The sequence below is a fragment of the Thermobia domestica genome, chromosome 2, assembly GCF_964235325.1.
Source record: "Thermobia domestica chromosome 2, izTheDome1.hap1.1, whole genome shotgun sequence".
Lineage (NCBI taxonomy): Eukaryota > Metazoa > Arthropoda > Insecta > Zygentoma > Lepismatidae > Thermobia > Thermobia domestica.
In genome coordinates this window covers 338886864-338900050 of record NC_137455.1, presented here as the reverse complement: position 1 = coordinate 338900050, position 13187 = coordinate 338886864, and the positions used below count along the sequence as shown (strand labels likewise).

The following is a 13187-nucleotide window of genomic DNA, read 5'->3' as shown; positions in this document are numbered from 1 at the left end:
TTGGCGGAGGCTGGGATCGAACCCAGGACCCCAAGCACCAGAGGTGAACGCTCTACCACTGAGCCACCGCGCCCCCATTGTGTTTCTTGTAGGAAGAAAATAAGTAAGCTAAAGTAAGTTTCTTGTAGGAAGAAAATAAGTAAGCTAAAGTAAGTTTCTTGTAGGAAGAAAATAAGTAAGCTAAAGTAAGTTTCTTGTAGGAAGAAAATAAGTAAGCTAAAGTACATAAAAATTCTTAATAATAAACTGCCAATTAGTAAGGAACACACTGATCTAATTTGTTCACCAATTAAACCTATAGTTTCCAATTAGCAGAAATCAGTGGGTTTTGAAAACCATCACTCAATAACATATCGTCTATCTAAAATAAATAACCTCTTACCACTTATCTAAATCTTTGATGGGAGCTTACCATAAAATCTCCTTTTTCATTTAACTGACTTAATCCACATATGCCAGATAATAGCATCAAACACATTAGTATGAACTTTAGAAATACAACTAAGTCATATAGAAACCATCTTATCTATTTAAAAAGAATAAGATTACGATTGCCATTTGCTCAACGTTATAAAGTAGCACACCGAGTTGAGTTGAGTTGATTTTGGGTTTAACATCCCGTTCAGCAGCGAGGCTATATGAGACGTGGACCTACTGATTAACGTGGAAACCGAACCACATGAGCTCCCGCCGGGAATTGAACCCGGGTCTCCCACGCTAAAGGCGCGTACGCTAACCGCTTAGCCACGGAGGAGCTCAAAGTAGCACACCGAAGCGAATGATAGCAAACACTAGCATGGGAGCATTTGGAGAACATTGGTAGATGTTCATTTCTATTCCTTACTGCGTAGTTTATAGCACGAACAACAACTTAATTTGGATCAGTGTTGTCACAGGCAGGTGTCGAAATATCATTCACTAGTGTCTAACATTGTACGCAGTATCATAGGTTGAATTTTAAATAATCTATACTATACTTAGTTGAACATTTATTTTCATCCCACTTACGAATAGTAATTATACTAGTGAGTACACATGATATAGAAACTTGGACGATTTGCATTAACACAACGTAGGAATAAAATAAGTAAGCTAAAGTACATAAAAATGCACATAATTTGGAATTATAGAATTATACATACACACACAAAAATGTCAGTCCCATCTAAGTTTTGCCGATGATATAATTCTCTTATCTAAAAAGAACACAGAGATTCAAGACAGTGGCGTATTTACGATTTTGTTTCGGGGGGAGCTTTGCTAAGTTTCAGGGTGGGGGCTTTGCCTGGAAATGTGAACATTCTGCAAAATATTTCATTTACTTTACTATAGTAAGTAAGATTTCGGTGGGGGGCTTAAGCCCGAAAGCCCCCCTAAATACGACACTGCTTCAAGATATCATAGATGAGCTAAATCTGAAAATAAGGAAGTCCAGTTAAAAATTAATATGGGAAAAAAGAACTAGCTGTTCAACAATTCGCAATGAAGTCAAAGATAGAAGTGGAAGACACGCAGTTAGAAAAAGATTAACAGGTACGTTTATCTGTGGCAGAAGCTCTCTAAGAATGGAAAGATTAAAGAAAAAAAACTGACACATCAAACTAGATTGGAGCACATTCGGAAGAAACAACTTTACCTTGAAAAATAGAATGCAGATGTGCGTGGAACGAAACATGTTTTTGTAATTTATTCCACTTATATTGAAGTATGGATCGGAGACTTGGACATTTATAAAACTAGACATTCACTGTCTTCAGACTATAAAAAGAAGCATGGAGTGATGTATTCTCTGTGTAACTCGAAAAAAGAACAATAGAAATACATGTATGAGAAAGATGACAGGAGTGACGGATATAATCGCAAAAATAAGGAGTCTAAAATGGCAGTGAATTGGACACATTGGAGGAATAACTTATGGCAAGTAAATATGAGTAATTTTTGACTGGATACCAAGAGACAAGAAAGATCTAGAAAATGTCCAAATATGAGGTGGTGTGACGAAATAAAGAACATCTGTGGGTTAACTTGGAAATGGATTGTCCAAGATAGATAGTCGTGAATAAGTATCGGAGAGACTTTTATCCAGTAGTGGATCAACAACAGTTGATAATAATAATAATAATAATAATAATAATAATAATAATAATAATAATAATCCTACTACTACTACCACTACGAATAATAATAATCTTATTAGATACGTGCCACGACAATAACAAATAGAATTACTAGATCAACTAAATTACTGGTAATTATCAAGACAAATCATTGTGCGTGCAATTATGTTCGAATAAGCAGAGAAATACTGAAAGCTGAACTGACTGGAATCAAAGCCCGTGTCATGCATTTTAGATAAATGCTTGTTTTCTATGCGTGCATGCGTTTCCCATATCCCTAAGTTCTGCAATACTGTAGTCTCCAATATCTCACCATTTTTGCGTTCCTGTTAATAGGAGCTTACCAAATGTTTGTAGAAAACACACCAAGTAGACATGTTTTCACATGTTTGGTCTTTTTCTTTTCTTCTTTTGTTTGTTTTCAAGTGTATACGCATTTTCCTATCTTTCCAACTTGAAATGATTAATTGTTCAAGCTCCACGATAGGGAGATTGCGGAAGTGTGAATTTAACATTTCATTTGGAACTAAATTTACTAATATTATTTTCCAGGTTAATCGACATCTGCAATTTCGAAACCTGTATTCAGTTTTTCGAGATCATATCACATGAGATTATTGAATGAGATAGGGATCTAGTCGTCCTGGGTAACATCTTCAGAATAAATGCATACGCAATTTACATTAACAGCCTTTTGAGTGAGGGTTCGATAGCAAGAACACTCTCTCTAAGACACCTGTAAGACTGAGTTCATTTTGCTTTAGAATGAGGCAGAGAGAGAGAGAGAGAGAGAGAGATAGAGAGCGAGAGATGAGGACGCGATTTAATATCCTAAAAAAAAAATAAGGCTTACTTCCTAATTGTGTTTCTCTGAATCCGTCATATCCTTTCTCGCACTATTCACACAAAGGAACAAACACTACCGATGGTGAGGTCATTGCGCCGCGTGAAGACATGAGCCAGTGTTTAATGTAATATTACATTATGTAATATGAATAATATGTTTAAGATAATATGTATAATATTGCATTTTAAGTGAAATTTGAGAAATCCCTACAATGCCCACATTGAGTTGCCACTCCTCTTGGAGCTCCGACGCACAGTGTGACATTCATGAATTAGTCAAGCAAACTGTCAACTCCCAGTAGTTAATTGTAGTTTAAGTGCAACGTCTTAAATACCAAGAAATATAATAAACATGACAAAATAAGTACCATTACATACTTTGTGGTGTATGTTCCTGAAAATAATTAACCACTTCTACAGTATCGTCATTGTCACGTACTGGTCTATGTCTTCTTGCTTGCACTTTGTATGAGACGTATTATCTAAGTCTTATTTCTGTACGTCTAAATACATATACTGACGGTAATTGTCGCATTGAGAATCGTTCCCGATATAACCTCCGCGCATTTCGCAGTGTTTCACCATAGATAAAAATCATGTCCGTATACTCCTCACTCGTAAAAGCACTACACCACCAGTCATCTCGTCACAAATGAAGTCACCACTGATTACCATTACTATTGCAGTTTATGACCAACATTAAATAGAGACACAAAAGGAATAAACAAGTTCCTTCTAGCGATCATACATAGTTTTAATTACTTTCGTTATTTTCGTAATCTGATGCGCCTTAGATGTAGGCAACTGCTTTTTCACGTAAGTATGGTTGGTCATCTACTTGAGTATTGTACATATATATATATATATATATATATATATATATATATATATATATATATATATATCAAACTCAGGGGGGGGCAATTGCTCCCTGCCTCCCCAAATAACGTCCCTGTTCATATAAACTATTTTTTCTAATGGTAATCCTGATTTTTTTCTTGGAATCAGTGGTTCTCAAACTGGAAAATTATTCTATCAGTCGCATACCCAGAAATTTTTGTTAGGAGGGACCCCAAGCTTTCAGGGAGAAAGCTCAATACTACAAACCACTACGTCTATTTACTATTGAACGGGTAACGGGTATTATTCCGTACCTGAAAAGATAAGTAATTGTAAAATACTTCCTCCTATATTTTCAGAAAAACATGACAGAACTAGATTGTTTATATATATATATATATATATATATATATATATATATATATATATATATATATATATATATATATATATATATATATATATATATATATATATATATATATATAAAGTACAGATAAAACGCAAAATCAAATTTTCACGCTACATCAATACTTTCCCTGTTAAACAAGTATAATTTATTGAGAAAGTGTACAAATGTAGGTTGAGTTAGGAAGTATTGTGGGGATGTCCGGACCCTTGGACCCCCCATGAGTACTCCTTGTATTCTACAGTGTAGAAAGGTCGCGATAAAGTCAAAGCAAGCCTTAATTAAAAGAATCATTTAACATTTTCCTATCTAAAACCGAGCTCTTACTGGCATGTGTTATTAATTCAATAGGGAAAACACAATTTTTGCAGAATTTATAAAGGAAAGCAGGTTAAAAATGTTGTAAATTCATTTAACCAAGTCTATAATAACTGATTACTGCAAGTAGAATTTCCTTGTAGTAGATGTTACAGTAAGTGGAAAGTGCGAATTTGTAATCATCTCTCTTGGAGGTAAATTAATATGGTAAGAGAGAGCCATTTTTTAAGAGCTGATCTTGCATGATGATTTATGCTCCGGTCGTAATTCGGAGTAGGCCTGCAAAAAGGTTTGTGTCACCCAAGCCAAACACGATATTCGGCACCCTAAATTTATATATCCCTTTTAGGCACTCTTTCAGCCACGCGCCTAGATCACATGCCCCACTTGCTCCTCTATAGTTGCGGCCCTGTCCTGTCGGAGCCCACGTTAATAACAAATCATGCATGCCCTTTCTAGTTTAAGTGCTCCAGAACAACAAAACATCAAATGTTATGTGAAATTACCAGTTTTGTAATACGTATACAGTTACCTGTAATACGTATACATTAATCATATTGAATTTCTTTTCAAGTGAAATTCCTCAACAGCGAAGTGGATTCTTAAAATTGCGGCATAGGACCTTAATTCTTGACGACATGTAACACCAAGACCATTCCATCGATTGCTGGGACTGTGTCGAGATTAAAATAAGGTCCAATGACATATGTAAGAATTCGATATCCAATATGAATACTTCGCAGGACTATACAAACAGAATGGTGCAAAACTAAGTGCAGTACCGGGCCGCGGGAGGGGGAGGAGGAGGTAGCGAGCGGGGCGGGCGGACGCCGAAGTCAGGGGGCGTAAAATTCGGGAGAAAAAAGGAAAAAAGAGAGGAAAATTTACTTGAAATATATGTATGAGTGAGCCGTCGTATACTCTCGCTTGGGGCGCTGACTTTCCACGGCACGGCACTAACTGCATATTTTCTGTACTGAAACGACGTACAAACGCGACTTTTGTCGGAAAGAAGAAAGAAATATTGTAAGATTTTGTGGATAATACAAGTGTTTTATATGAGTAACCTAGGTTAACACGCCAGATGCCCAACCGATAATTCAGTTCGTACCAGACTCACCCTCTACGTATCCTCGGTTACTTATCCTACTGCACTGAAGATGCGTTGCCAGCGCTAAGTGCAGTTCCTATGCTGTATTACTCTCTTGAATTTTGTACGAAAATGTGTCTGCACTGTTACGACAGAGTCTGTTCGTGCAAATTGCAGTACACAATACTGACGCTAAAATATTGGAAGTTGCGTAAAAAGAGGGGAAAACTGAAGATCGAGAAACGTAGATGAAACATTTCCAGGCCCACGACGTATTTGAGGAAAATGTAATACAGAGGAAAGGTGAAGCAAGAAATTGATGGTATAAGATCTGTTATTCTTTACTAGGAGTTCGTTTTATCAGAAACTCCTTTATATCCGTGGGACATAAAATCTCAATTATGGATCACTGTCAGTTTTGGTCAAAATATACACAACCAAATGTTAGGAATATCGAGTTTGTTGATGAAGGTGAATTGATCACCAGAAGTGGTAGAAATCAATCATTTCCGGTTTTAACATTGATCACTATGAAGTAAAAACGGCAATATGTAGCAAGGAGCGGTTTCCTACAATCAATTAAGCATCTCAGAAAAATTCTTTTCTCCATTAATTCTCTATTAAAACCGGAAGTGATAAACTACTACCACTTCCGGTTTCCAGATTAATAAATACTACAGAACTGTCAGTTTTGGTCAGAACGTACATAGCCAAATGTTAGGAATCGAGTTTGTTGATGAAGGTGAATTGATCACCGGAAGTGGTAGAAATTAATCATTTCCGGTTTTAACATTGATCACTATGAAGTAAAAACGGCAATATGTAGCAAGGAGCGGTTTCCTACAATCAATTAAGCATCTCAGAAAAATTCTTTTCTCCATTAATTCTCTATTAAAACCGGAAGTGATAAACTACTACCACTTCCGGTTTCCAGATTAATGAATACTACAGAACTGTCAGTTTTGGTCAGAACGTACATACCCAAATGTTAGGGATCGAGTTTGTTGATGAAGGTGATCAATTCACCGGAAGTGGTAGAAATCAATCATTTCCGGTTTTAGCATTGATCACTATGAAGTAAAAACGGCAATATATATAGCAAGAATCGATTTCCTACAATCGATTCAGCGTCCAAAAATAAATTTCGTCTCATTAACTTGATTAAAAGCGGAAGTGTTAGAAATTTATTACGATTTACGGTTTTCAGATTGACCTACATTGAGCAAAGACGATAAGAGATAGCGAGAAGATCGACTAAGCACCATAATAATTGGTACAATCTTCTCTCTTAACTCTTTATACAAACCGGAAGTGGCAGAATTCAACCACTTCCGGTTTCAATAGTGAACGCTATAGAATAAAAACGGTAATAGCGAGAAGTGATTTTTCTGCAATCAAGTATGCGTTCCAAGAGTATAATTCACTTGAATGCTGTACTAAAACCAGAAGTGGTAGAAAATGTAACACTTCCGGTTTCAGTATTAATTTTCAAGTTGTGTACGAAAACGAGTAACCAAACTTCTTGAAGTAGTCTACATTGTGACACTGTTAGTTACATCATAGATGACAGCTACTTTTTTGTGTGTGATTTCGTTGAATATGAATTGTTATTCTAGATCTCAGTGCAATAAAACAAGGAAGATAAATAATGCCTCATTTTATTTGCAATTGATTTCGCATTCAAATGCTGGTAGCTGTATATCTCTACGTTTTTCTTGGAAAAGAATTGAGAGGAAATTCAATGAAAATTCAAAAATTCTCATAAAATTAGTCTCGACATAAAGATGTCTGTTTTTTAATCAAAACTATCACGATTGATGTAAAACATTACTTCCTACTCCTAGTTTCAGTTCAATAGCTTCTCCCGAAATTTAAAAAAAAAAAAATATTATTAGTGAGGAATAAACAGTATTTTAAGGTTCTTTTTTCTCAAGTAGCGAATGCCTATTCTGTTTGAAATGGATGCATGGATGATCCATGTTACATACAAAATTCAAATCATAAGTTGGTTTACTCGTAGTAAAAATATACTCTCATTGTTCTGGTTACCATATGGGTACAGTGTCACCAGCGGAAAATAGACAGGTATCTTCTTGAACGTAATAAGTGAAATCTTTTTAAAGTTTTTAAACTTTCACGCTTTCATACGTAAAACATTGGCAAGCTTGATGGTAGTGTTGGTTAAGTTTTAATTAAACAAACAAACATAGAATTACTATTAGTTGTTCTTTGAATTTCTGAGCCGCAGAGAAATATACGTATAAACATATAAACAGAAAAAAAGTTAGCTACAAGTGCTACGTATGACATTTTAATGACGTCATTACCTCATTGCTTGCTGTCAGATGCTTACTAGAGATTTAAAATAAAAGCACCATGCTTAATTAAAAAAAAAAACTGGTTGATGTCAAACACCCCCGTCCCCAGAGTACTTGGTAATTTCAATGACTCACTATGTGTCACGACTCTACTCCTTTGAGAGTTCCCATCGGTTCGAAGAAATAAACATGGAACGTGCAGCAAGGAATTTATTTCGGTGCCTATCGAGATCATACTTAAGATTTGGGATTTCATACGATCTCGTTCTAGTTTTCTCATATGGTAAATAATATATTTTATGATATATGATGTTAATTAAAATATATTAATTTATAATAAGCATCATAGTCCAGTATATTCTTTGCAATTTAATATACATAAAATAGTTCTTTTTAAAAAGTATACATATATAATAAACAAAGAATTACTTAAATAATATTTGTTTTTACAAATATACATAATTCGTTTAACTATTGCATTAATGAAACAACTAAACATGAGCTTCTTTCAAATGAAATGAAATCTTTAAAATTTTACATCTCACGGTTATGCTAAAGGAGACGGTAATGAGAAATGAAGGAAATGGTGAAATGAAGAAAGTGGGAAGAAACCGGAGAATCCCGAGAAAACACCCACACACACGGTGTTTGTCCACCACTAAGTTCAGTTGGCGCGAGCTGGGATCGAACCAAGGACCCCATGCATATAAGCTTCTTTGGTACATTTTGTAAACACAACACCGTCATCACATCCACGTTAATCAGTAGGTCCACGTCTCATATAGCCTCGCTGCTGAACGGGAAATCAACTCAACTCAACATTCTTGTCTCTTTTTGCTTCTTTTCTCGAATGTTTTCCCTTGTTATTGTAAGAATTATTTTCAAATTTTGTATTTTACAATAGACAACGTTAATTATTTAAAATATACTCTTTTAAAACGTGTATAACCTCTAACCTTTGAAATACAAAGAGTCCTATTTATAAGTCAGAAAACAGAGAAATAATTTCGTTTTCTTTGTTTCGTTGAAGATAAGTATTAGTTTGAGGGAAAAGAAACGTACAGAAGCATATTGTTCTATGTCTAGTAAAGTATGGGTGCGGAATTTAACAGACTGCATTCCCAACGTTCACCCATCACATTCTTGTGTGTGTTAAAGTGACCGAAAATTTTAAGGAAACAACAGGGTTTCATTTACGATAAGCAACGGAGTGTTTTTGCATTTGTGGTCCATGAACGTTGAAACATCTGTCACCATTCTTGGCGGTAGTCTCCACCAATGCGTGTAACAAACCGACCAATATATCGAGCAGATTGTATAGACGCTAATTTCCTCTGATTCATGGGACACTGTATATAACAAACACAAAATAGTTCACATTTATAACAAATGTTTCTTGAGTAACTTTAATGTTGTTATAAACCAAACAACGAAGCATAAGCTTCTTTGATACATCCTATAATTGAAACAAGGCTACATAAGTGTTGTTTTCCATTCTTATCACTATTTGTTCCATTTTCCGAATGTTTTCCTTGCTATTTTAAAATAATTCATTTCAACTAATAATACGCCACATTAACTAATTCAAATGTATCAATTTAAAATAACTATCATAGCCTATTTATGCCCATAGAAGTATGACAACATAAGATAAACTTTTTAATGTTCACATAAATCTATATAAATAAAAATTAAATTGACTTAATAACTCTTGAACCACCGAACCGATCTCGATCAAATTTTTAACATAGATGAGGTTCGGACTTGGAATGGTTTCTGTCATTTTACTTTGACGCTAGACTTTCGCAGAGAGGAAGGAGAGGGGATATATATATATATATATATATATATATATATATATATATAATACTAATGACCAATATTAGTCTTGAACTCATAGTTTTTGGGGCCCCTAAGTTGATTGGTGATAGTTTTGGAGCCGTTTATGTCCAAAATGAAATTAAGAACGGACATTCTGCTAGTTTGTAACAAAAGTTACTTAGATAATATGTATGTTGTTGTAAATGAAACAACATCACATATACGTTGTTTATTTGGATGTTACAAATTATGCAAAGGAACGTAAGCTCCCTACAAATGAAACGTAACCATATAAACTTTGTTCACCGTTTTTTTATATTTGTTTTGTTTATTTATTTTTATCGACTGTTTTCCCTCGTTATTGAAAGAATTCCTTTTAAACTAAGTTTCGTATTTTGTTTTTGACAAAACAAATGTAGACAACGTTATTACATCTATATTTTCTCTTTGTTGTTTTGCATGCAATAAGTTTTCTCTCCACCATTCCTTGTATCGTTCGTTCCCCAACCATTTTTTTTTGTTTCTTTCAGTGGGAAAGAACAACTTTATTAATGACCAGCAGGTTTTTCCGTGACTAACAAACTAGTGTTTCTTTATTATTTTCTCTTTCTTTTTTTTTTTAAAAAAAAGAAGAAACTTTCTCTCAGGACGTCTTGCTGCTTTGTAGAAGAACGAAGGAGAAAATGTTAAGGGGTTAAATGAAGAAAAGAAACAAGATGTATGGATTCGTAATTTCTTAACCAAGTTTCACCTATTTTTAACCCGTCTCTCAACTAGAAGCAACAAACTACCTTCTTCACTTCACCAACAGATAGCAGTAGTGTTCTTTTTTTCCTAAGCAACTGTGAATTCTTAACTTTAAAAAAAAGAACAGCTGGAATTGTCGCTCTTGTGACGGAAAGGAATATATATTTACTAGTTAAAACTGATTTTTTTTTAAAAAAAACGTTTCCTCTCGAGTGTTGTGTGTGCTCTTTTTTTGTCAGTGTTTCTTTTTTCTTTTTTTAAAAAAGAGAGAGATGAATGTAATATACAAGCTTGGACGGCATTCATTATTTTAACTACGTGAAAAGTATCTGACATAAGTAGTTCTGAGGCGACTTCTAAAGTAATTTTTCAGTCTAAAAATGTTACCTCAAACGATGGTAAATTGACATAAACAAAGAGTCATATGGTTAAAAATAGCTAAGATGAGGACATTTAATTAGCATCCAGAAATTTATTTAACGCAGTCAACCTCAAGCTTCTTGCTTTTTTTATATGTAAGGTACATAGTCCTACAAATAAAAAAAAACTACAAGAGATGACATTTGCCGAGAATTGTCTAATCTCTCACCTCAACATTGAGAAACTGACAGAAAATAGAACTCGTTGTTGCACATATTATTTTGACTCATGATTCATTCCTGCGAGCGGCCCCGGTTTCGATTTCCGGTGGGGGCACTCGGTCGAAAATGTGTTAACCCTTAACGAGTTTTCGTAACCATTTGGTTACACATGTTTTGATCTTGCCTATTGCGTTTGAAGACTATTATTTTTAGGTATTGTTCCTTGTGGTTATTTGTGTACATGTTTTCCGCGATCCAGAGAAGCTATTGCTTCCTGGTGACAACTCTGGTAAATTTTACGCGGAAGGTAGTCTGTGGATATATTGTTTTGCAAGCAGTGCCGGAAACAGACAGAAAATATAGTGAACCGTTAAGGGTTAAAAGCATTTTCAGGCCAGCCACCCTGAATAAGGTTTTCCTGGGTTTTCCTCATTCACACCAGGCAAATACGGGGTGGTACCTAACATATAGGTCGCAGGCTGCTTCCTTCCTTCCCCAATCCTCTCTTCCTTCTCTTTCTCCGGATAGTGTGCTCGCCGAGGGACGTCATCCCTCAAACGTGACGGGTTAAGTAGCCTTAGATGTCGAACGCCCAGCAATCTAAGTCATAAATCCTAAATCATGATTCATTCGCTCTACATGGAGCTAAAATCAGTAAATAATGCAATATTAGTATTAGTGCTCCCATTATTCTAATCCTATTCTTTTTCTAGAGTTCTACGGTAACTTGCATAAAAATCATTCGGTTTTGATACAATATTACGTATATTTTCTTTGTGCCTAATCCACTGTGCTTAGGATTTAAATTAGTCAAGAATGACTGGCAAATTTAGTCCTTTACTGTGGTATGGATTACTCCCTCCTTTCACCGATACAAAACTATGATCCAAAGTATATTTCGTAAAAATATTAGGTTTCCATGGAACATAATACTTTTTTGAGGTTTCACAATAATTTCCAATACTTTGATATAAAATCAACCGTGTACGAGGGACTGGGCTTCTTCCCCTCCTCCTCAGATTTAAAAGTATATGTTCTATTATAACATTCGCTAATATTATTCGAGTTTAATAGAACATGATGTATGTTTTTATTGAGGTTTCCACATAATCTTCACTCTTGTAGTTGAATCAAATAGCAGACTCACTTGGTGATAACTTTCGAAAACAAATACAACTTTGTCGAATATGAGTTGTTTCTTCTGAGACTTTGGAATCGTCTAAATTGCTTGTTGGGCTCATAACAAAGGAGCACGTTCTTCTTAATTTTATGTAACATAGTTTCCTGAATATTTATTAAAAAATAAAACTTTTAAAAAACATTCTGTGTGCTTTGTCTGACATTAGATACATACTGGTATAGTTTGGTGTTGAAATTAGTGAGAAGAAGGATTGTTCGCTCCAAAAATATTTGGTATCACTCAGGGGTAAAAGTGGATCTGACAAGGTGGGGGGACGGTGGGTAGTGCCATGATGTCAGGCTGTTTCCCCTGCCTATCTTTGCCCATTGTAATTTTTCAGGAACTGTGGGGACGCCGTACAGATTTTTTCGAAGTGGGGGACGGTGCGGCGTGCCTCCGCGTTCCCCTGACTTTTACCACTGGTATCACCAATAAATAATAGCCATAACCGGTGGTGATATCCGAGAGGTCTCTGGCGTTCGGCTTTGAATCACAAGACGTAATCAATGATACATTCGAAAGATGCATAACTGAGGAACATGTATGGACATAATCAAGGGGTGTTCATGAGATTCATACCTTCACTCTCCGATAACCATGGTGAAACTAAAAAGAAAATATGAACTACAGAAGATCAAATAACAATTTTCACATTGGCTTTTAAAAAAGTGGCAACAATCGGGCAACACACCACCACCCGAAATGAGATTCTGGCTGCGGGCCTGAGTAGATGGGAGTTTTTTTTTTAAAAAACGGATCTTGAAAGTGGCTGTATTTGTGTCTCTGTCGTGCGTAGTGGTAGAGTGCCTACCTCTGGTAGGTGGGGTCCCTGGTTCGATCTTCGGCCAAGTTTGTAAACAATATTATGTCCGTGGGTTTTCTCGGGGTGGTCCTGTTTCCTCCAACATTTTCATTCCACC

The 13187-nt window shown here is 35.4% G+C and overlaps 1 protein-coding gene across 1 annotated transcript in view; it reads right to left on the bottom strand.

Moving 5' to 3' along the window:
* The window catches only part of LOC145678735 (C3 and PZP-like alpha-2-macroglobulin domain-containing protein 8), a 1617316-nt gene that overhangs the window by 1523483 nt on the left and 80646 nt on the right, over positions 1 to 13187 (bottom strand). The gene's annotated exons all lie outside the window — the stretch shown is intronic.